The following is a 24,449-nucleotide window of genomic DNA, read 5'->3' as shown; positions in this document are numbered from 1 at the left end:
GAGCAGGGCAGTTATTTGAAACATTGCACTTGGATGCTTAAGACGCGACAGAGAGGATTCAAACGATTCCACAGCTTGCGCATGATGTGCTGCTTTCAGCTGTCCCGGAGGAGGTCATGGCATCCACTGGAAATCACTTGATGCTCGTCTTCTTCCTTTTCGCAAAAGACAAAACAGATCCACCTTAACGTACTTCAGTCTGAACACGAAAAAGAAGGGGTGGCATCATTGAAAATGAGTCCTGTAAGACATAAGAAATGTTCTCAGTTAGAATGTTCTTCCAGCGGGATGCATGCACTTCTGTTTATTAACCGCTTTCTCTTTTTGCGGGGTTGTCCGTGTTTGAAATGAAGCAATGTTTCAAAAGCACCCATAGTTGTTGTCTGTCCTAATGAATCAAATAGATCCCCCGTGATGTTGCAGCTATGTGAACAGATAACATGCTAAAATGTTCAGAGGGGCGTCTCTATACACACGCACACGCATACAGCACACCTTGAGCCAAGAGAGCTGCGTGGCTCACAGGTAAGAGCGCCGCCTCACGGTTCAGAGCTTGTTGGTTCGAACCCAGCCGGAGCTCTTTGTGCAGACGATTCAGGGGAGCCCGACCTTTAACTAGCTTATCGTAACGTCAAACAAACAGTGAAATACAAGTTCCAGCACGCCTCACTCCAAGAGATCTGTGGCTCACTGGTAAGGGCACTGCCTCACGGTTCGGAGGTTGCCGGTTCGAGCTCGCCGAGGCTGTCTGTGACAGGAGGGCTAAAGCTTTAACTATAGACTAGTGTTATGTCACACAAATACAAGTTCCGGCACGACGGACGACAAGAGATCTGTGGCTCACTGGTCAGAGCACTGCCTCACGGGTTCAGAGGTTGCTGGTTCAATCCCAGCCGGATCTCCGCGTTACGTGTGAATGGCGCGCATGGAGTGCGTGTGCTGTGTGAATGAAGGGACGGGATGGCTCGGGTCCCCCGAGCCCGGCACCATGTCCAGCGGGGTTATGCTTCTTGATTTCAAAATTGAAATTTGCCTGTATAAAAATTTGAGCCCGTCCCTTCCCGCCCGCTTAGGTTACCATCATTTGCTTTCTAGAGGAGTGACCCCCCAAAAAGAAAATGATGGCAACCTACGCATCAACTACACAACACGACACAAAACAAGCCTCACCCGTCCTTTCAGCACACGTCCATCATTACAGCCACTGTCTGTCCTCACGCTCCAGAGCTCTGCTTCCGTTCAACACCTCTCTTACTCTGCAGGGGCAACACAGATGGATAAAGACTTTAATTTCATGTCGCGTGGACCAGAAGAGTTGGTTTTAACACATTATGGAAAACAAAAATAATACAATTCTATATGTTTTAGACAAACATGCCAAGATACTATTCAGGTACACAAAACAAATTCACTACACCTTTTCTACGGTCTTTAAAGCAAAAAATGTTTAAGTGGTTAAAATAGGGGATGCAATTATTCGCGCAACACTCTGATGTCGCGCTTTCGAATCAAATGATTCACAAAACGCCCTTTCAAATCCGGTTCTGACTCAAATGATTCGAATCCCAATACGTGATCCGATTCGGCATCGCGTTTTGAATCAAACGATTCTCAAAACGCGCTTCGAAATCCTGTTCTGAATCAAATGATTCGCGATACGATTCAAATCACTTGGTTCAACTAATAATGTTCCCGGCCCTTTTAAAAACAGCCAATCCGGAAGGAGAGGCGGCGCCGTCGTCCACTCCCATTGGTCCGACTCGTTAATCAATCACACTGTTTGACAGCACGTAAACACACCCTTCATCACTTGAACACAAAACACGGTACCGTATTGTTCTTTAAATCACTTTACATGTGTTCAGTTGCAAATGTTCTCCGCCTGCCAAGTAGAGTTTGATCGTTTACGTTAGATGCGAGTCTGGCGACAACGATGCATTCGATTTACAATTTCAGAACTGCATTTATTTCAACACTATTAACGTGTTTGTGGTCGACTGAACGATCGACCGACTGCCTGATAACCTCAAAATATCACGCTTCGACTAACGTTTGCTGTGTGAACGCGTGTAGTGCTTGTGTTTATGGGAGCTTTCGGTAACTCACATTGACGCGAACTGTCGTGTTTTCTTCCCAGGTTTCTACTTCTTCTGATCAGTCGGGGTTCAAGTCTCTGAAAGGCGCTTCTGCCGCCTTGTGGAGCGGATGAAAAACGCAGTTCACTTTACTACCAGCTGTCGTGTCACAGCCTCATCAGACTCAACGTTGTTACAAATTAATTTGCTGGCTATATTCCCAAGTAACACGTGCGTGAATAAATATTCAAGTACTCAAGTTCCGTATTTGTTAAGTGTGAATAAAGGCTTGTGACGAATCACCGGCTCCCTCTTGTGGCCCGTTACGCGCAAAACGCAAAGCCGAGGCGGTTCATATTTCAGAAGTTGGGTGTTTTTTGGTTTTTTTTGTTTTTTTTTCCCCAAGTAAGACGTTCAAGGGAAAAAGAAGAAAGCAAGCAATGTAAGGACCACTGTCATATAAACTACTAGTGGAGTCCCAATTAATGTAGTGATGTGTGCAGTAAGGGTTTTTTTTTTGTTTTTTTTTAAATCATGTACTCTGAACTTTTCTTTTCACAGGGTCTCCTTCAAATTTCTGGTTTTAATTCATACGGTTTCGTAGTTTTTAAAATTCGGTGTGCACAGCTTTTTCAAGAGTGAAAACTGAACGCAGAGTTGCTTCATTCATCTCTTTTTTTTTTTTTTTTTTTTTTTTTTTTTTTTTTACCATTTTGCTCAACAGAAAATGATTTTCAGGTGCATGTGCTTTAAGGTGCTTTGCTTAATTGAGCGTGTGACAAAGACTGCAACGCCCAAAGACATATGATGCATAATAAACAAACAGAGCTCACAACCTTCAGCGTTTGTATGTCTTTTTCCATTTAATTTGTGCTTTGAGCAGGGCAGTTATTTGAAACATTGCACTTGGATGCTTAAGACGCGACAGAGAGGATTCAAACGATTCCACAGCTTGCGCATGATGTGCTGCTTTCAGCTGTCCCGGAGGAGGTCATGGCATCCACTGGAAATCACTTGATGCTCGTCTTCTTCCTTTCGCAAAAGACAAAACAGATCCACCTTAACGTACTTCAGTCTGAACACGAAAAAGGAAGGGTGGCATCATTGAAAATGAGTCCTGTAAGACATAAGAAATGTTCTCAGTTAGAATGTTCTTCCCGCGGGATGCATGCACTTCTGTTTATTAACCGCTTTCTCTTTTTGGGGTTGTCCGTGTTTGAAATGAAGCAATGTTTCAAAAGCACCCATAGTTGTTGTCTGTCCTAATGAATCAAATAGATCCCCCGTGATGTTGCAGCTATGTGAACAGATAACATGCTAAAATGTTCAGAGGGGCGTCTCTATACACACGCACACGCATACAGCACACCTTGAGCCAAGAGAGCTGCGTGGCTCACAGGTAAGAGCGCCGCCTCACGGTTCAGAGCTTGTTGGTTCGAACCCAGCCGGAGCTCTTTGTGCAGACGATTCAGGGGAGCCCGACCTTTAACTAGCTTATCGTAACGTCAAACAAACAGTGAAATACAAGTTCCAGCACGCCTCACTCCAAGAGATCTGTGGCTCACTGGTAAGGGCACTGCCTCACGGTTCGGAGGTTGCCGGTTCGAGCTCGCCGAGGCTGTCTGTGACAGGAGGGCTAAAGCTTTAACTATAGACTAGTGTTATGTCACACAAATACAAGTTCCGCACGACGGACGACAAAGAGATCTGTGGCTCACTGGTCAGAGCACTGCCTCACGGGTTCAGAGGTTGCTGGTTCAATCCCAGCCGGATCTCCGCGTTACGTGTGAATGGCGCGCATGGAGTGCGTGTGCTGTGTGAATGAAGGGACGGGGATGGCTCGGGTCCCCCCCGAGCCCCGGCACCATGTCCAGCGGGGGTTATGCTTCTTGATTTCAAAAATTGAAATTTGCCTGTATAAAAATTTGAGCCGCCGTCCCTTCCGCCCGCTTAGGTTACCATCATTTGCTTTCTAGAGGAGTGACCCCAAAAGAAAATGATGGCAACCTACGCATCAACTACACAACACGACACAAAACAAGCCTCACCCGTCCTTCAGCACACGTCCATCATTACAGCCACTGTCTGTCCTCACGCTCCAGAGCTCTGCTTCCGTTCAACACCTCTCTTACTCTGCAGGGGCAACACAGATGGATAAAGACTTTAATTTCATGTCGCGTGGACCAGAAGAGTTGGTTTTAACACATTATGGAAAACAAAAATAATACAATTCTATATGTTTTAGACAAACATGCCAAGATACTATTCAGGTACACAAAACAAATTCACTACACCTTTTCTACGGTCTTTAAAGCAAAAAATGTTTAAGTGGTTAAAATAGGGGATGCAATTATTCGCGCAACACTCTGATGTCGCGCTTTCGAATCAAATGATTCACAAAACGCCCTTTCAAATCCGGTTCTGACTCAAATGATTCGAATCCCAATACGTGATCCGATTCGGCATCGCGTTTTGAATCAAACGATTCTCAAAACGCGCTTCGAAATCCTGTTCTGAATCAAATGATTCGCGATACGATTCAAATCACTTGGTTCAACTAATAATGTTCCCGCCCTTTTAAAAACAGCCAATCCGGAAGGAGAGGCGGCGCCGTCGTCCACTCCCATTGGTCCGACTCGTTAATCAATCACACTGTTTGACAGCACGTAAACACACCCTTCATCACTTGAACACAAAACACGGTACCGTATTGTTCTTTAAATCACTTTACATGTGTTCAGTTGCAAATGTTCTCCGCCTGCCAAGTAGAGTTTGATCGTTTACGTTAGATGCGAGTACGGCGCGACAACGATGCATTCGATTTACAATTTCAGAACTGCATTTATTTCAACACTATTAACGTGTTTGTGGTCGACTGAACGATCGACCGACTGCCTGATAACCTCAAAATATCACGTTTCGACTAACGTTTGCTGTGTGAACGCGTGTAGTGCTTGTGTTTATGGGAGCTTTCGGTAACTCACATTGACGCGAACTGTCGTGTTTTCTTCCCAGGTTTCTACTTCTTCTGATCAGTCGGGGGTTCGAAGTCTCTGAAAGGCGCTTCTGCCGCCTTGTGGAGCGGATGAAAAACGCAGTTCACTTTACTACCAGCTGTCGTGTCACAGCCTCATCAGACTCAACGTTGTTACAAATTAATTTGCTGGCTATATTCCCAAGTAACACGTGCGTGAATAAATATTCAAGTACTCAAGTTCCGTATTTGTTAAGTGTGAATAAAGGCTTGTGACGAATCACCGCTCTCTCTCTTGTGGCCCGTTACGCGAAAACGCAAAGCCGAGGCGGTTCATATTTCAGAAGTTGGGTGTTTTTTGGTTTTTTTTGTTTTTTTTTCCCCAAGTAAGACGTTCAAGGGGAAAAAGAAGAAAGCAAGCAATGTAAGGACCACTGTCATATAAACTACTAGTGGAGTCCCAATTAATGTAGTGATGTGTGCAGTAAGGGTTTTGTTTTTGTTTTTTTAAATCATGTACTCTCTGAACTTTTCTTTTCACAGGGTCTCCTTCAAATTTCTGGTTTTAATTCATACGGTTTCGTAGTTTTTAAAATTCGGTGTGCACAGCTTTTTCAAGAGTGAAAACTGAACGCAGAGTTGCTTCATTCATCTCTTTTTTTTTTTTTTTTTTTTTTTTTACCATTTTGCTCAACAGAAAATGATTTTCAGGTGCATGTGCTTTAAGGTGCTTTGCTTAATTGAGCGTGTGACAAAGACTGCAACGCCCAAAGACATATGATGCATAATAAACAAACAGAGCTCACAACCTTCAGCGTTTGTATGTCTTTTTTTCCATTTAATTTGTGCTTTGAGCAGGGCAGTTATTTGAAACATTGCACTTGGATGCTTAAGACGCGACAGAGAGGATTCAAACGATTCCACAGCTTGCGCATGATGTGCTGCTTTCAGCTGTCCCGGAGGAGGTCATGGCATCCACTGGAAATCACTTGATGCTCGTCTTCTTCCTTTCGCAAAAGACAAAACAGATCCACCTTAACGTACTTCAGTCTGAACACGAAAAAGGAAGGGTGGCATCATTGAAAATGAGTCCTGTAAGACATAAGAAATGTTCTCAGTTAGAATGTTCTTCCCGCGGGATGCATGCACTTCTGTTTATTAACCGCTTTCTCTTTTTGCGGGGTTGTCCGTGTTTGAAATGAAGCAATGTTTCAAAAGCACCCATAGTTGTTGTCTGTCCTAATGAATCAAATAGATCCCCCGTGATGTTGCAGCTATGTGAACAGATAACATGCTAAAATGTTCAGAGGGGCGCCTCTATACACACGCACACGCATACAGCACACCTTGAGCCAAGAGAGCTGCGTGGCTCACAGGTAAGAGCGCCGCCTCACGGTTCAGAGCTTGTTGGTTCGAACCCAGCCGGAGCTCTTTGTGCAGACGATTCAGGGGAGCCCGACCTTTAACTAGCTTATCGTAACGTCAAACAAACAGTGAAATACAAGTTCCAGCACGCCTCACTCCAAGAGATCTGTGGCTCACTGGTAAGGGCACTGCCTCACGGTTCGGAGGTTGCCGGTTCGAGCTCGCGAGGCTGTCTGTGACAGGAGGGCTAAAGCTTTAACTATAGACTAGTGTTATGTCACACAAATACAAGTTCCGCACGACGGACGACAAGAGATCTGTGGCTCACTGGTCAGAGCACTGCCTCACGGGTTCAGAGGTTGCTGGTTCAATCCCAGCCGGATCTCCGCGTTACGTGTGAATGGCGCGCATGGAGTGCGTGTGCTGTGTGAATGAAGGGGACGGGATGGCTCGGGTCCCCCGAGCCCCGCACCATGTCCAGCGGGGTTATGCTTCTTGATTTCAAAAATTGAAATTTGCCTGTATAAAAATTTGAGCCGCCGTCCCTTCTCGCCCGCTTAGGTTACCATCATTTGCTTTCTAGAGGAGTGACCCCCCAAAAAGAAAATGATGGCAACCTACGCATCAACTACACAACACGACACAAAACAAGCCTCACCCGTCCTTCAGCACACGTCCATCATTACAGCCACTGTCTGTCCTCACGCTCCAGAGCTCTGCTTCCGTTCAACACCTCTCTTACTCTGCAGGGGCAACACAGATGGATAAAGACTTTAATTTCATGTCGCGTGGACCAGAAGAGTTGGTTTTAACACATTATGGAAAACAAAAATAATACAATTCTATATGTTTTAGACAAACATGCCAAGATACTATTCAGGTACACAAAACAAATTCACTACACCTTTTCTACGGTCTTTAAAGCAAAAAATGTTTAAGTGGTTAAAATAGGGGATGCAATTATTCGCGCAACACTCTGATGTCGCGCTTTCGAATCAAATGATTCACAAAACGCCCTTTCAAATCCGGTTCTGACTCAAATGATTCGAATCCCAATACGTGATCCGATTCGGCATCGCGTTTTGAATCAAACGATTCTCAAAACGCGCTTCGAAATCCTGTTCTGAATCAAATGATTCGCGATACGATTCAAATCACTTGGTTCAACTAATAATGTTCCCGGCCCTTTTAAAAACAGCCAATCCGGAAGGAGAGGCGGCGCCGTCGTCCACTCCCATTGGTCCGACTCGTTAATCAATCACACTGTTTGACAGCACGTAAACACACCCTTCATCACTTGAACACAAAACACGGTACCGTATTGTTCTTTAAATCACTTTACATGTGTTCAGTTGCAAATGTTCTCCGCCTGCCAAGTAGAGTTTGATCGTTTACGTTAGATGCGAGTACGCGGGCGACAACGATGCATTCGATTTACAATTTCAGAACTGCATTTATTTCAACACTATTAACGTGTTTGTGGTCGACTGAACGATCGACCGACTGCCTGATAACCTCAAAATATCACGCTTTCGACTAACGTTTGCTGTGTGAACGCGTGTAGTGCTTGTGTTTATGGAGCTTTCGGTAACTCACATTGACGCGAACTGTCGTGTTTTCTTCCCAGGTTTCTACTTCTTCTGATCAGTCGGGGTTCAAGTCTCTGAAAGGCGCTTCTGCCGCCTTGTGGAGCGGATGAAAAACGCAGTTCACTTTACTACCAGCTGTCGTGTCACAGCCTCATCAGACTCAACGTTGTTACAAATTAATTTGCTGGCTATATTCCCAAGTAACACGTGCGTGAATAAATATTCAAGTACTCAAGTTCCGTATTTGTTAAGTGTGAATAAAGGCTTGTGACGAATCACCGGCTCCCTCTTGTGGCCCGTTACGCGAAAACGCAAAGCCGAGGCGGTTCATATTTCAGAAGTTGGGTGTTTTTTTTTTTTTTTTTTTTCCAAGTAAGACGTTCAAGGGGAAAAAGAAGAAAGCAAGCAATGTAAGGACCACTGTCATATAAACTACTAGTGGAGTCCCAATTAATGTAGTGATGTGTGCAGTAAGGGTTTTGTTTTTTGTTTTTTTTAAATCATGTACTCTGAACTTTTCTTTTCACAGGGTCTCCTTCAAATTTCTGGTTTTAATTCATACGGTTTCGTAGTTTTTAAAATTCGGTGTGCACAGCTTTTTCAAGAGTGAAAACTGAACGCAGAGTTGCTTCATTCATCTCTTTTTTTTTTTTTTTTTTTTTTTTTTTACCATTTTGCTCAACAGAAAATGATTTTCAGGTGCATGTGCTTTAAGGTGCTTTGCTTAATTGAGCGTGTGACAAAGACTGCAACGCCCAAAGACATATGATGCATAATAAACAAACAGAGCTCACAACCTTCAGCGTTTGTATGTCTTTTTTTCCATTTAATTTGTGCTTTGAGCAGGGCAGTTATTTGAAACATTGCACTTGGATGCTTAAGACGCGACAGAGAGGATTCAAACGATTCCACAGCTTGCGCATGATGTGCTGCTTTCAGCTGTCCCGGAGGAGGTCATGGCATCCACTGGAAATCACTTGATGCTCGTCTTCTTCCTTTCGCAAAAGACAAAACAGATCCACCTTAACGTACTTCAGTCTGAACACGAAAAAGGAAGGGTGGCATCATTGAAAATGAGTCCTGTAAGACATAAGAAATGTTCTCAGTTAGAATGTTCTTCCAGCGGGATGCATGCACTTCTGTTTATTAACCGCTTTCTCTTTTTGCGGGTTGTCCGTGTTTGAAATGAAGCAATGTTTCAAAAGCACCCATAGTTGTTGTCTGTCCTAATGAATCAAATAGATCCCCCGTGATGTTGCAGCTATGTGAACAGATAACATGCTAAAATGTTCAGAGGGGCGTCTCTATACACACGCACACGCATACAGCACACCTTGAGCCAAGAGAGCTGCGTGGCTCACAGGTAAGAGCGCCGCCTCACGGTTCAGAGCTTGTTGGTTCGAACCCAGCCGGAGCTCTTTGTGCAGACGATTCAGGGGAGCCCGACCTTTAACTAGCTTATCGTAACGCCAAACAAACAGTGAAATACAAGTTCCAGCACGCCTCACTCCAAGAGATCTGTGGCTCACTGGTAAGGGCACTGCCTCACGGTTCGGAGGTTGCCGGTTCGAGCTCGCCGAGGCTGTCTGTGACAGGAGGGCTAAAGCTTTAACTATAGACTAGTGTTATGTCACACAAATACAAGTTCCGGCACGACGGACGACAAGAGATCTGTGGCTCACTGGTCAGAGCACTGCCTCACGGGTTCAGAGGTTGCTGGTTCAATCCCAGCCGGATCTCCGCGTTACGTGTGAATGGCGCGCATGGAGTGCGTGTGCTGTGTGAATGAAGGGACGGGGATGGCTCGGGTCCCCCCCGAGCCCCGGCACCATGTCCAGCGGGGGTTATGCTTCTTGATTTCAAAAATTGAAATTTGCCTGTATAAAAATTTGAGCCGCCGTCCCTTCCCCGCCCGCTTAGGTTACCATCATTTGCTTTCTAGAGGAGTGACCCCCCAAAAAGAAAATGATGGCAACCTACGCATCAACTACACAACACGACACAAAACAAGCCTCACCCGTCCTTCAGCACACGTCCATCATTACAGCCACTGTCTGTCCTCACGCTCCAGAGCTCTGCTTCCGCTCAACACCTCTCTTACTCTGCAGGGGCAACACAGATGGATAAAGACTTTAATTTCATGTCGCGTGGACCAGAAGAGTTGGTTTTAACACATTATGGAAAACAAAAATAATACAATTCTATATGTTTTAGACAAACATGCCAAGATACTATTCAGGTACACAAAACAAATTCACTACACCTTTTCTACGGTCTTTAAAGCAAAAAAATGTTTAAGTGGTTAAAATAGGGGATGCAATTATTCGCGCAACACTCTGATGTCGCGCTTTCGAATCAAATGATTCACAAAACGCCCTTTCAAATCCGGTTCTGACTCAAATGATTCGAATCCCAATACGTGATCCGATTCGGCATCGCGTTTTGAATCAAACGATTCTCAAAACGCGCTTCGAAATCCTGTTCTGAATCAAATGATTCGCGATACGATTCAAATCACTTGGTTCAACTAATAATGTTCCCGCCCTTTTAAAAACAGCCAATCCGGAAGGAGAGGCGGCGCCGTCGTCCACTCCCATTGGTCCGACTCGTTAATCAATCACACTGTTTGACAGCACGTAAACACACCCTTCATCACTTGAACACAAAACACGGTACCGTATTGTTCTTTAAATCACTTTACATGTGTTCAGTTGCAAATGTTCTCCGCCTGCCAAGTAGAGTTTGATCGTTTACGTTAGATGCGAAATACGGGCGACAACGATGCATTCGATTTACAATTTCAGAACTGCATTTATTTCAACACTATTAACGTGTTTGTGGTCGACTGAACGATCGACCGACTGCCTGATAACCTCAAAATATCACGTTTCGACTAACGTTTGCTGTGTGAACGCGTGTAGTGCTTGTGTTTATGGGAGCTTTCGGTAACTCACATTGACGCGAACTGTCGTGTTTTCTTCCCAGGTTTCTACTTCTTCTGATCAGTCGGGGGTTCGAAGTCTCTGAAAGGCGCTTCTGCCGCCTTGTGGAGCGGATGAAAAACGCAGTTCACTTTACTACCAGCTGTCGTGTCACAGCCTCCTCATCAGACTCAACGTTGTTACAAATTAATTTGCTGGCTATATTCCCAAGTAACACGTGCGTGAATAAATATTCAAGTACTCAAGTTCCGTATTTGTTAAGTGTGAATAAAGGCTTGTGACGAATCACCGGCTCCCTCTTGTGGCCCGTTACGCGAAAACGCAAAGCCGAGGCGGTTCATATTTCAGAAGTTGGGTGTTTTTTTTTTTTTTTTTTTTTCCCCAAGTAAGACGTTCAAGGGGAAAAAGAAGAAAGCAAGCAATGTAAGGACCACTGTCATATAAACTACTAGTGGAGTCCCAATTAATGTAGTGATGTGTGCAGTAAGGGTTTTGTTTTTTGTTTTTTTTAAATCATGTACTCTGAACTTTTCTTTTCACAGGGTCTCCTTCAAATTTCTGGTTTTAATTCATACGGTTTCGTAGTTTTTAAAATTCGGTGTGCACAGCTTTTTTCAAGAGTGAAAACTGAACGCAGAGTTGCTTCATTCATCTCTTTTTTTTTTTTTTTTTACCATTTTGCTCAACAGAAAATGATTTTCAGGTGCATGTGCTTTAAGGTGCTTTGCTTAATTGAGCGTGTGACAAAGACTGCAACGCCCAAAGACATATGATGCATAATAAACAAACAGAGCTCACAACCTTCAGCGTTTGTATGTCTTTTTTTCCATTTAATTTGTGCTTTGAGCAGGGCAGTTATTTGAAACATTGCACTTGGATGCTTAAGACGCGACAGAGAGGATTCAAACGATTCCACAGCTTGCGCATGATGTGCTGCTTTCAGCTGTCCCGAGGAGGAGTCATGGCATCCACTGGAAATCACTTGATGCTCGTCTTCTTCCTTTACGCAAAAGACAAAACAGATCCACCTTAACGTACTTCAGTCTGAACACGAAAAAGGAAGGGTGGCATCATTGAAAATGAGTCCTGTAAGACATAAGAAATGTTCTCAGTTAGAATGTTCTTCCCGCGGGATGCATGCACTTCTGTTTATTAACCGCTTTCTCTTTTTGGGGGTTGTCCGTGTTTGAAATGAAGCAATGTTTCAAAAGCACCCATAGTTGTTGTCTGTCCTAATGAATCAAATAGATCCCCCGTGATGTTGCAGCTATGTGAACAGATAACATGCTAAAATGTTCAGAGGGGCGTCTCTATACACACGCACACGCATACAGCACACCTTGAGCCAAGAGAGCTGCGTGGCTCACAGGTAAGAGCGCCGCCTCACGGTTCAGAGCTTGTTGGTTCGAACCCAGCCGGAGCTCTTTGTGCAGACGATTCAGGAGCCCGACCTTTAACTAGCTTATCGTAACGTCAAACAAACAGTGAAATACAAGTTCCAGCACGCCTCACTCCAAGAGATCTGTGGCTCACTGGTAAGGGCACTGCCTCACGGTTCGGAGGTTGCGGTTCGAGCTTTCGCCGAGGCTGTCTGTGACAGGAGGGCTAAAGCTTTAACTATAGACTAGTGTTATGTCACACAAATACAAGTTCCGGCACGACGGACGACACAAGAGATCTGTGGCTCACTGGTCAGAGCACTGCCTCACGGGTTCAGAGGTTGCTGGTTCAATCCCAGCCGGATCTCCGCGTTACGTGTGAATGGCGCGCATGGAGTGCGTGTGCTGTGTGAATGAAGGGACGGGGATGGCTCGGGTCCCCCGAGCCCGGCACCATGTCCAGCGGGGGTTATGCTTCTTGATTTCAAAAATTGAAATTTGCCTGTATAAAAAATTTGAGCCGCCGTCCCTTCCCCGCCCGCTTAGGTTACCATCATTTGCTTTCTAGAGGAGTGACCCCCCAAAAAGAAAATGATGGCAACCTACGCATCAACTACACAACACGACACAAAACAAGCCTCACCCGTCCTTCAGCACACGTCCATCATTACAGCCACTGTCTGTCCTCACGCTCCAGAGCTCTGCTTCCGTTCAACACCTCTCTTACTCTGCAGGGGCAACACAGATGGATAAAGACTTTAATTTCATGTCGCGTGGACCAGAAGAGTTGGTTTTAACACATTATGGAAAACAAAAATAATACAATTCTATATGTTTTAGACAAACATGCCAAGATACTATTCAGGTACACAAAACAAATTCACTACACCTTTTCTACGGTCTTTAAAGCAAAAAATGTTTAAGTGGTTAAAATAGGGGATGCAATTATTCGCGCAACACTCTGATGTCGCGCTTTCCGAATCAAATGATTCACAAAACGCCCTTTCAAATCCGGTTCTGACTCAAATGATTCGAATCCCAATACGTGATCCGATTCGGCATCGCGTTTTGAATCAAACGATTCTCAAAACGCGCTTCGAAATCCTGTTCTGAATCAAATGATTCGCGATACGATTCAAATCACTTGGTTCAACTAATAATGTTCCCGCCCTTTTAAAAAACAGCCAATCCGAAGGAGAGGCGGCGCCGTCGTCCACTCCCATTGGTCCGACTCGTTAATCAATCACACTGTTTGACAGCACGTAAACACACCCTTCATCACTTGAACACAAAACACGGTACCGTATTGTTCTTTAAATCACTTTACATGTGTTCAGTTGCAAATGTTCTCCGCCTGCCAAGTAGAGTTTGATCGTTTACGTTAGATGCGAATACGGCGACAACGATGCATTCGATTTACAATTTCAGAACTGCATTTATTTCAACACTATTAACGTGTTTGTGGTCGACTGAACGATCGACCGACTGCCTGATAACCTCAAAATATCACGTTTACGACTAACGTTTGCTGTGTGAACGCGCGTGTAGTGCTTGTGTTTATGGGAGCTTTCGGTAACTCACATTGACGCGAACTGTCGTGTTTTCTTCCCAGGTTTCTACTTCTTCTGATCAGTCGGGGTTCAAGTCTCTGAAAGGCGCTTCTGCCGCCTTGTGGAGCGGATGAAAAACGCAGTTCACTTTACTACCAGCTGTCGTGTCACAGCCTCATCAGACTCAACGTTGTTACAAATTAATTTGCTGGCTATATTCCCAAGTAACACGTGCGTGAATAAATATTCAAGTACTCAAGTTCCGTATTTGTTAAGTGTGAATAAAGGCTTGTGACGAATCACCGGCTCCCTCTTGTGGCCCGTTACGCAGCAAAAAGCGCAGGTTGCCGAGGCAGAAGTTCATATTTCAGAAGTTGGGTGTTTTTGGTTTTTTTTTTCCCAAGTAAGACGTTCAAGGGAAAAAGAAGAAAGCAAGCAATGTAAGGACCACTGTCATATAAACTACTAGTGGAGTCCCAATTAATGTAGTGATGTGTGCAGTAAGGGTTTTGTTTTTTGTTTTTTTTAAATCATGTACTCTGAACTTTTCTTTTCACAGGGTCTCCTTCAAATTTCTGGTTTTAATTCATACGGTTTCGTAGTTTTAAAATTCGGTGTGCACAGCTTTTTCAAGAGTGAAAACTGAACGCAGAGTTGCTTCATTCATCTCTTTTTTTTTTTTTTTTTACTTTAGGGTGCATTTTGCTCAACAGAAAATGATTTTCAGGTGCATGTGCTTTAAGGTGCTTTGCTTAATTGAGCGTGTGACAAAGACTGCAACGCCAAAAGACATATGATGCATAATAAACAAACAGAGCTCACAACCTTCAGCGTTTGTATGTCTTTTTTCCATTTAATTTGTGCTTTGAGCAGGGCAGTTATTTGAAACATTGCACTTGGATGCTTAAGACGCGACAGAGAGAGATTCAAACGATTCCACAGCTTGCGCATGATGTGCTGCTTTCAGCTGTCCTGGAGGAGGTCATGGCATCCACTGGAAATCACTTGATGCTCGTCTTCTTCCTTTTCGCAAAAGACAAAACAGATCCACCTTTAACGTACTTCAGTCTGAACACGAAAAAGGAAGGGTGGCATCATTGAAAATGAGTCCTGTAAGACATAAGAAATGTTCTCAGTTAGAATGTTCTTCCCATGGGATGCATGCACTTCTGTTTATTAACCGCTTTCTCTTTTTGCGGGGTTGTCCGTGTTTGAAATGAAGCAATGTTTCAAAAGCACCCATAGTTGTTGTCTGTCCTAATGAATCAAATAGATCCCCCGTGATGTTGCAGCTATGTGAACAGATAACATGCTAAAATGTTCAGAGGGGCGTCTCTATACACACGCACACGCATACAGCACACCTTGAGCCAAGAGAGCTGCGTGGCTCACAGGTAAGAGCGCCGCCTCACGGTTCAGAGCTTGTTGGTTCGAACCCAGCCGGAGCTCTTTGTGCAGACGATTCAGGGGAGCCCGACCTTTAACTAGCTTATTATCGTACCGTCAAACAAACAGTGAAATACAAGTTCCAGCACATCTCACTCCAAGAGATCTGTGGCTCACTGGTAAGGGCACTGCCTCACGGTTCGGAGGTTGCCGGTTCGAGCTCGCCGAGGCTGTCTGTGACAGGAGGGCTAAAGCTTTAACTATAGACTAGTGTTATGTCACACAAATACAAGTTCCGGCACGACGGACGACAAGAGATCTGTGGCTCACTGGTCAGAGCACTGCCTCACGGGTTCAGAGGTTGCTGGTTCAATCCCAGCCGGATCTCCGCGTTACGTGTGAATGGCGCGCGCATGGAGTGCGTGTGCTGTGTGAATGAAGGGACGGGGGATGGCTCGGGTCCCCCCCGAGCCCCGGCACCATGTCCAGCAGGGTTATGCTTCTTGATTTCAAAATTGAAATTTGCCTGTATAAAAATTTGAGCCGCCGTCCCTTCCCGCGCCAGCTTAGGTTACCATCATTTGCTTTCTAGAGGAGTGACCCCCCAAAAAGAAAATGATGGCAACCTACGCATCAACTACACAACACGACACAAAACAAGCCTCACCTGTCCTTCAGCACACGTCCATCATTACAGCCACTGTCTGTCCTCACGCTCCAGAGCTCTGCTTCCGTTCAACACCTCTCTTACTCTGCAGGGCAACACAGATGGATAAAGACTTTAATTTCATGTCGCGTGGACCAGAAGAGTTGGTTTTAACACATTATGGAAAACAAAAATAATACAATTCTATATGTTTTAGACAAACATGCCAAGATACTATTCAGGTACACAAAACAAATTCACTACACCTTTTCTACGGTCTTTAAAGCAAAAAATGTTTAAGTGGTTAAAATAGGGGATGCAATTATTCGCGCAACACTCTGATGTCGCGCTTTGAATCAAATGATTCACAAAACGCCCTTTCAAATCCGGTTCTGACTCAAATGATTCGAATCCCAATACGTGATCCGATTCGGCATCGCGTTTTGAATCAAACGATTCTCAAAACGCGCTTCGAAATCCTGTTCTGAATCAAATGATTCGCGATACGATTCAAATCACTTGGTTCAACTAATAATGTTCCCGGCCCTTTTAAAAAACAGCCAATCCGGAAGGAGAGGCGGCGCCGTCGTCCCACTCCCATTGGTCCGACTCGTTAATCAATCACACTGTTTGACAGCACGTAAACACACCCTTCATCACTTGAACACAAAACACGGTACCGTATTGTTCTTTAAATCACTTTACATGTGTTCAGTTGCAAATGTTCTCCGCCTGCCAAGTAGAGTTTGATCGTTTACGTTAGATGCGAACACGGCGACAACGATGCATTCGATTTACAATTTCAGAACTGCATTTATTTCAACACTATTAACGTGTTTGTGGTCGACTGAACGATCGACCGACTGCCTGATAACCTCAAAATATCACGTTTACGACTAACGTTTGCTGTGTGAACGCGTGTAGTGCTTGTGTTTATGGGAGCTTTCGGTAACTCACATTGACGCGAACTGTCGTGTTTTCTTCCCAGGTTTCTACTTCTTCTGATCAGTCGGGGTTGAAGTCTCTGAAAGGCGCTTCTGCCGCCTTGTGGAGCGGATGAAAAACGCAGTTCACTTTACTACCAGCTGTCGTGTCACAGCCTCATCAGACTCAACGTTGTTTCAAATTAATTTGCTGGCTATATTCCCAAGTAACACGTGCGTGAATAAATATTCAAGTACTCAAGTTCCGTATTTGTTAAGTGTGAATAAAGGCTTGTGACGAATCACCGGCTCCCTCTTGTGGCCCGTTACGCAAAAAAGCGCAGTTGCGAGGCGAGTTCATATTTCAAAGTTGGGTGTTTTTTTTTTTTTTTTTTTTCCAAAGTAAGACGTTCAAGGGGAAAAAGAAGAAAGCAAGCAATGTAAGGACCACTGTCATATAAACTACTACTAGTGAGTCCCAATTAATGTAGTGATGTGTGCAGTAAGGGTTTTGTTTTTTGTTTTTTTAAATCATGTACTCTGAACTTTCTTTTCACAGGGTCTCCTTCAAATTTCTGGTTTTAATTCATACGGTTTTGTAGTTTTTAAAATTCGGTGTGCACAGCTTTTTCAAGAGTGAAAACTGAACGCAGAGTTGCTTCATTCATCTCTTTTTTTTACTTTTACCATTATTGCTCAAACAGAAAATGATTTTCAGGTGCATGTGCTTTAAGCAGTGCTTTTTGAAACTTTGCTTGGAATTACTCATGCCTGTGACAAAGACTGCAACGCCAAAAGACATATGATGCATAATAAACAAACAGAGCTCACACACCTTCAGCGATTTGTATGTCTTTTTCCATTTAATTTGTGCTTTGAGCAGGGCAGTTATTTGAAACATTGCACTTGGATGCTTAAGCTCTGCGACAGAGAGGATTCAAACGATTCCACAGCTTGCGCATGATGTGCTGCTTTCAGCTGTCCTGGAGGAGGTCATGGCATCCACTGGAAATCGCTTGATGCTTGTCTTCTTCCTTTCGCAAAGACAAAACAGATCCACTTTAATGTACTTCAGTCTGAACTCGAAAAAGGAAGGTTGGCATCATTGAAAATGAGTCCTGTAAGACATAAGAAATGTTCTCAGTTAGAATGTTCTTCCCGCGGGATGCATGCACTTCTGTTTATTAACCGCTTTCTCTTTTTGTGGGCTTGTCTGTGTTTGAAATGAAGCAATGTTTCAAAAGCACCATAGTTGTTGTCTGTCCTAATAAATCAAAGAAATCCCTTGTGATGTTGCAGCTATGTGAACAGATAACATGCTAAAATGTTCAGAGAGGGGTGTCTCTATACACACGCACACGCATAGAGCACACCTTGAGCCAAGAGAGCTGTGGGCTCACAGGTAAGGCTCTGCAGGTAGAGCTTGTTGGTTCGATCCCAGCCGGAGCTCCTTGAGTAGACGATTCAGGAGAGCCCGAGCTTTAACTAGCTTATTGTACCATCAAACAAACAGTGACATAGAAGTTCCAGCACATCTCACGCCAAGAGATCTGTGGCTCACTGGTAAGGCACTGCCTCACGGTTCGGAGGTTGCCGGTTCGATCTCGCTGAGGCTGTCTGTGACAGGGGGCTAAAGCTTTAACTAGACTAGTGTTATATCACACAAACAGTGACAAGTTCCAGCGCACGACCAGCGACAAGAGAGATCTGTGGCTCACTGGTCAGAGCACTGCCTCACGGGTTCAGAGGTTGCTGGTTCAATCCCAGCCGGATCTCCGCGTTACGTGTGAATGGCGCGCATGGAGTGCGTGTGCTGTGTGAATGAAGGGACGGGGATGGCTCGGTCCCCCGAGCCCCGGCACCATGTCCAGCAGGGGTTATGCTTCTTGATTTCAAAAATTGAAATTTGCCTGTATAAAAATTTGAGCCGCCGTCCTTCCTCGCCCGCTTAGGTTACCATCATTTGCTTTCTAGAGGAGTGACCCCACAAAGAAAATGATGGCAACCTACGCATCAACTACACAACACGACACAAAAACAAGCCTCACCCGTCCTTCAGCACGTGTCCATCATTACAGCCAGTGTCTGTCCTCACGCTCAGAGCTCTGCTTCCGTTCAACACCTCTCTTACTCTGCAGGGGCAACACAGATGGATAAAGACTTTAGAGTTTGTTTTAACAAATTATGGAAAACAAAAGTAATACAACTCTATATATTTTAGACAAATATCTATAACCAGTGATACTGTTTTAGTGACATTTAAAGACACTCAAGGCTATTCATGTACAGAAAATAAATTCAATACACCTTTTCTATGGTCTTTAAAGCAAACAATGTTTAAGTGGTTAAAACAGGGGATACAATTATTCGCGCAACACTATGGTGTCGCGCTTTGAATCAAATGATTCACAAAACGCCCTTTTAAATCCTGTTCTGAATCAAATGATTCGAATCCCAATACGTGATCCGATTCGAAATCCTGTTTTGAATCAAACGATTCGAATCCCCAAAAGTGATCCGATTCGAATCCTGTTCTGAATCAAATGATTCACGAAACGATTCAAATCATTGGTTCAACTAATAATGTTCCCGCCCTTTCAAAAAAATCAGCCAATCCGGAAGGAGAGGCGGCGCCGTCACCCACTCCCATTGGTCCGACTCGTTAATCAATCACACTGTTTGACAGCACGTAAACACACCCTCCATCACTTGATCACAAAACACGGTACCGTGTTGTTCTTTAAATCACTTTACATGTGTACAGTTGCAAATGTTCTCCGCCTGCCAAGTAGAGGTTGATCGTTTACGTTAAATGTGAACACGGCGACAACGATGCATTCGATGTAGAATTTCATAATTGCATTTATTTCGACACTATTAACGTGTTTGTGGTCGACTGAGCGATCGACCGACTGCCTGATAACCTCAAAATATCACGTTTCGACTAACGTTTGTTGTGTGAACGCGTGTAGTGCTTGTGTTTCTGTGGGGTTTAGGTAACTCACATCGACGCGAACTGCCGTGTTTTCTTCCCAGGTTTCTACTTCTTCTGATCAGTCGGGGTTCGAAGTCTCTGAAAGGCGCCTCTGCCGCCTTGTGGAGCGGATGAAAAATGCAGTTCACTTTACTACCAGCTGTCGTGTCACAGCCTCATCAGACTCAACGTTGTTTCAGATTAATTTACTGGCTATATTCCCAAGTAACACGTGCATGAATAAATATTCAAGTACTCAAGTTCCGTATTTGTTAAGTGTGAAGAAAGGCTTGTGACGAATCACCGGCTCCCTCTTGTGGCCCGTTACGCGAAAACGCAAAGCCGAGTAGGGTTCAGAGGACAGAGGTTCATATTTCCAAAGTTGGGTGTTTTTTTTTTTTTTGTTTTGTTTTTCTCCAAGTAAGAAGTTCAGGGGCAAAAAGAAGAAAGCAAGCAATGTAAGGACCACTGTCATATAAAGAAAGGTTAGAACTACTAGCTGAGTCCCAATTAATGTACTGATGTGTGCAGTAAGGGTTTTGACAGACAGTTTTTTTTCTAAAACCATGCACTCTGAACTTTCTTTTCACAGGGTCTCCTTCAAATTTCTGGTTTCAATTCATGCGGTTTTGTAGTTTTTAAAATTCGTGTGCACAGCTTTTTCAAGAGTGAAAACTGAACGCAGAGTTGCTTCATTCATCTCTTTTTACCATTTTGCTCAACAGAAAATAATTTTCAGGTGCATGTACTTTAGGGTGCTTTGCATAATTGCGCGCATGTGTCAAAGACTGCAGCCCCAAAATGCATAATAAACAAACAGAGCTCACAACCTTCAGTACTTTTTTCCATTTATTTGTGCTTTGAGCAGGGCAGTTATTTGAAACTTTGCACGTTGGACACTTACTCATGCCTGTAGTACAACAGAATTTAGACTGCTGGTAAGCAAATTCAAAAGATTTACAGCGTTCAAATAATCCCTCATCCAAAAAAAAAGAGCATCGTACACAACCTCAGCAGATTGAGATTGATTTCTCAGTCTAGAGTTAATGTGCCACTGTCCCATCACTGGGCAGGGAGGTCGCAGCATCCTCCTGTGGTCTCAAAGAGAACTGCAGTAGAAAGTCCCACTGCTCTGCGACAGAAAGGATTCAGACGATTCCACAGCTTGTGCATGATGTGCTGCTTTCAGCTGTCCTGGAGGAGGTCATGGCATCCACTGGAAATCGCTTGATGCTTGTCTTCTTCCTTTCGCAAAAGACAAAACAGATCCACTTTAATGTACTTGAGTCTGAACTCGAAAAAGGAAGGTTGGCATCATTGAAAATGAGTCCTGTAAGACATAAGAAATGTTCTCAGTTAGAATGTTCTTCATGGGATGCATGCACTTCTGTTTATTAACCGCTATCTCTTTTTGTGGGGCTTGTCTGTGTTTGAAATGAAGCAATGTTTCAAAAGCACCCATAGCTGTTGCCTGTCCTGATAAATCAAAGAAATCACTTGTGATATTGCAGCTACGTGAACAGATAACATGCTAAAATGCTCAGAGGGGGTGGGTCTACACACACGCTGCGCATAGAGCACACCTTGAGCCAAGAGATCTGGGGCTCACAGGTAAGAGCGCTGCCTCACGGTTCAGAGCTTGTTGGTTCGATCCCAGCCGAGCTCCTTGAGTAGACGATTCAGGAGAGCCAAAGCTTTAACTAGCTTATTGTACCATCACACAAACGGTGACATAGAAGTTCCAGCACATCTCACGCCAAGAGGTCTGTGGCTCACTGGTAAGGGCACTGCCTCACGGTTCGGAGGTTGCCGGTTCGATCTCGCTGAGGCTGTCTGTGACAGGGGGGGCTAAAGCTTTAACTAGACTAGTATTATATCACACAAACAGTGACATACAAGTTCCAGCGCGACCAGCGACAAGAGATCTGTGGCTCACTGGTCAGAGCACTGCCTCACGGGTTCAGAGGTTGCTGGTTCAATCCCAGCCGGATCTCCAGCGTTACGTGTGAATGGCGCGCATGGAGTGCGTGTGCTGTGTGAATGAAGGGACGGGGATGGCTCGGGTCCCCCCCGAGCCCCGGCACCATGTCCAGCAGGGGTTATGCTTCTTGATTTCAAAATTGAAATTTGCCTGTATAAAAATTTGAGCCGCCGTCCCTTCCCGCCCGCTTAGGTTACCATCATTTGCTTTCTAGAGGAGTGACCCCACAAAGAAAATGATGGCAACCTACGATCAACTACACAACACGACACAAAACAAGCCTCACGTGCACACGTCCATCATTACAGTCAGTGTCTGTCCTCACGCTCCAGAGCTCTGCTTCCGTCAACACCTCTCTTACTCTGCAGGGGCAACACAGATGGATAAAGACTTTAGAGTTTGTTTTAACAAATTATGGAAAACAAAAATAATACAACTCTATATGTTTTAGACAAATATCTATAACCAGTGATACTGGAGGAGTGACATTTAAAGACACTCAAGGCTATTCATGTACAGAAAATAAATTCAATACACCTTTTCTATGGTCTTTAAAGCAAACAATGTTTAAGTGGTTAAAACAGGGGATACAATTATTCGCGCAACACTATGGTGTCGCGCTTTGAATCAAATGATTCACAAAACGCCCTTTTAAATCCTGTTCTGAATCAAATGATTCGAATCCCAATACGTGATCCGATTCGAAATCCTGTTCTGAATCAAATGATTCGAATCCCCAAAAGTGATCCGATTCGAAATCCTGTTCTGAATCAAATTGATTCACAAAACGATTCAAATCATTGGGCTTAATAATGTTCCCCGCCCTTTCAAAAAAATCAGCCAATCCGAAGGAGAGGCGGCGCCGTCACCCACTCCCATTGGTCCGACTCGTTAATCAATCACACTGTTTGACAGCACGTAAACACACCCTCCATCACTTGATCACAAAACACGGTACCGTGTTGTTCTTTAAATCACTTTACACGTGTACAGTTGCAAATGTTCTCCGCCTGCCAAGTAGAGGTTGATCGTTTACGTTAAATGTGAACACACGACAACGATGCATTCGATGTAGAATTTCATAATTGCATTTATTTCGACACTATTAACGTGTTTGTGGCCGACTGAACGATCGACCGACTGCCTGATAACCTCAAAATATCACGTTTCGACTAACGTTTGTTGTGTGAACGCGTGTAGTGCTTGTGTTTCTGTGGGGTTTAGGTAACTCACATCGACGCGAACTGCCGTGTTTTCTTCCCAGGTTTCTACTTCTTCTGATCAGTCGGGGTTGAAGTCTCTGAAGGCGCCTCTGCCGCCTTGTGGAGCGGATGAAAAATGCAGTTCACTTTACTACCGGCTGTCGTGTCACAGCCTCATCAGACTCAACGTTGTTTCAGATTAATTTACTGGCTATATTCCCAAGTAACACGTGCATGAATAAATATTCAAGTACTCAAGTTCCGTATTTGTTAAGTGTGAAGAAAGGCTTGTGACGAATCACCGGCTCCCTCTTGTGGCCCGTTACGCGAAGCACAAAGCCGAGGTTGGTCGCCAGAGGACAGAGGTTCATATTTCCAAAGTTGGGTGTTTTTTTGTTTTGTTTTTTCTCCAAGTAAGAAGTTCGAGGGCAAAAGAAGAAAGCAAGCAATGTAAGGACCGCTGTCATATAAAGAAAGGTTAGAACTACTAGCTGAGTCCCAATTAATGTACTGATGTGTGCAGTAAGGGTTTTGACAGACAGTTTTTACACATTTCTAAAACCATGCACTCTGAACTTTCTTTTCACGGGGTCTCCTTCAAATTTCTGGTTTCAATTCATGCGGTTTTGTAGTTTTTAAAATTCGGTGTGCACAGCTTTTTTCAAGAGTGAAAACTGAACGCAGAGTTGCTTCATTCATCTCTTTTTTTTTTTTTTTTTTTTTATTTTTTGCTCAACAGAAAATAATTTTCAGGTGCATGTACTTTAGGGTGCTTTGCATAATTGCGCGTGTGTCAAAGACTGCAGCCCCAAAAGACATATCATGCATAATAAACAAACAGAGCTCACAACCTTCAGTATTTTTTTCCCATTTATTTGTGCTTTGAGCAGGGCAGTTATTTGAAACTTTGCACGTTGGACACTTACTCATGCCTGTAGTACAACAGAATTTAGACTGCTGGTAAGCAAATTCAAAAGATTTACGCGTTCAAATAATCCCTCATCCAAAAAAAAAAGAGCATGCGTACACAACCTCAGCAGATTGAGATTGATTTCTCAGTCTAGAGTTAATGTGCCACTGTCCCATCACTGGGACGCGGAGGTCGCAGCATCCTCCTGTGGTCTCAAAGAGAACTGCAGTAGAAAGTCCCACTGCTCTGCGACAGAAAGGATTCAGACGATTCCACAGCTTGTGCATGATGTGCTGCTTTCAGCTGTCCTGGAGGAGGTCATGGCATCCACTGGAAATCGCTTGATGCTTGTCTTCCTCCCTTTACTTAAAGAGACAAAACAGATCCACTTTAATGTACTTGAGTCTGAACTCGAAAAAGGAAGGTTGGCATCATTGAAAATGAGTCCTGTAAGACATAAGAAATGTTCTCAGTTAGAATGTTCTTCCCGCGGGATGCATGCACTTCTGTTTATTAACCGCTATCTCTTTTTGTGGGCTTGTCTGTGTTTGAA

General features: G+C 44.1%; 5 long non-coding RNA genes across 5 annotated transcripts; all 5 read right to left on the bottom strand.

Annotated features, from left to right (window-relative positions):
• Positions 1–2,912: 2,912 nt before the first annotated feature.
• Positions 2,913–5,190, bottom strand: LOC122342545. The gene is made up of 3 exons (XR_006250592.1): positions 5,060–5,190; positions 4,124–4,208; positions 2,913–3,192 (listed from the first exon to the last, which is right to left on the bottom strand). It is a non-coding gene; the product is annotated as an uncharacterized LOC122342545 (long non-coding RNA).
• A 694-nt stretch (positions 5,191–5,884) lies between these two features.
• LOC122343284 lies at positions 5,885–8,065 on the bottom strand. Its single transcript, XR_006250744.1, has 3 exons — positions 8,011–8,065; positions 7,073–7,157; positions 5,885–6,141 (listed from the first exon to the last, which is right to left on the bottom strand). It is a non-coding gene; the product is annotated as an uncharacterized LOC122343284 (long non-coding RNA).
• A 761-nt stretch (positions 8,066–8,826) lies between these two features.
• LOC122342534 lies at positions 8,827–10,972 on the bottom strand. The gene is made up of 3 exons (XR_006250591.1): positions 10,958–10,972; positions 10,021–10,105; positions 8,827–9,083 (listed from the first exon to the last, which is right to left on the bottom strand). It is a non-coding gene; the product is annotated as an uncharacterized LOC122342534 (long non-coding RNA).
• Positions 10,973–11,950: 978 nt separating this feature from the next.
• On the bottom strand, positions 11,951–13,960 carry LOC122342533. The gene is made up of 3 exons (XR_006250590.1): positions 13,906–13,960; positions 12,968–13,052; positions 11,951–12,031 (listed from the first exon to the last, which is right to left on the bottom strand). It is a non-coding gene; the product is annotated as an uncharacterized LOC122342533 (long non-coding RNA).
• A 967-nt stretch (positions 13,961–14,927) lies between these two features.
• On the bottom strand, positions 14,928–16,918 carry LOC122343429. Its single transcript, XR_006250776.1, has 3 exons — positions 16,864–16,918; positions 15,928–16,012; positions 14,928–14,984 (listed from the first exon to the last, which is right to left on the bottom strand). It is a non-coding gene; the product is annotated as an uncharacterized LOC122343429 (long non-coding RNA).
• Between the last annotated feature and the right edge of the window lie 7,531 nt (positions 16,919–24,449).

The sequence above is a fragment of the Puntigrus tetrazona genome, chromosome 4 (genome assembly GCF_018831695.1).
Source record: "Puntigrus tetrazona isolate hp1 chromosome 4, ASM1883169v1, whole genome shotgun sequence".
NCBI classification, from domain to species: Eukaryota; Metazoa; Chordata; class Actinopteri; order Cypriniformes; family Cyprinidae; genus Puntigrus; species Puntigrus tetrazona.
This window is presented reverse-complemented; position numbering and strand designations above follow the sequence as displayed.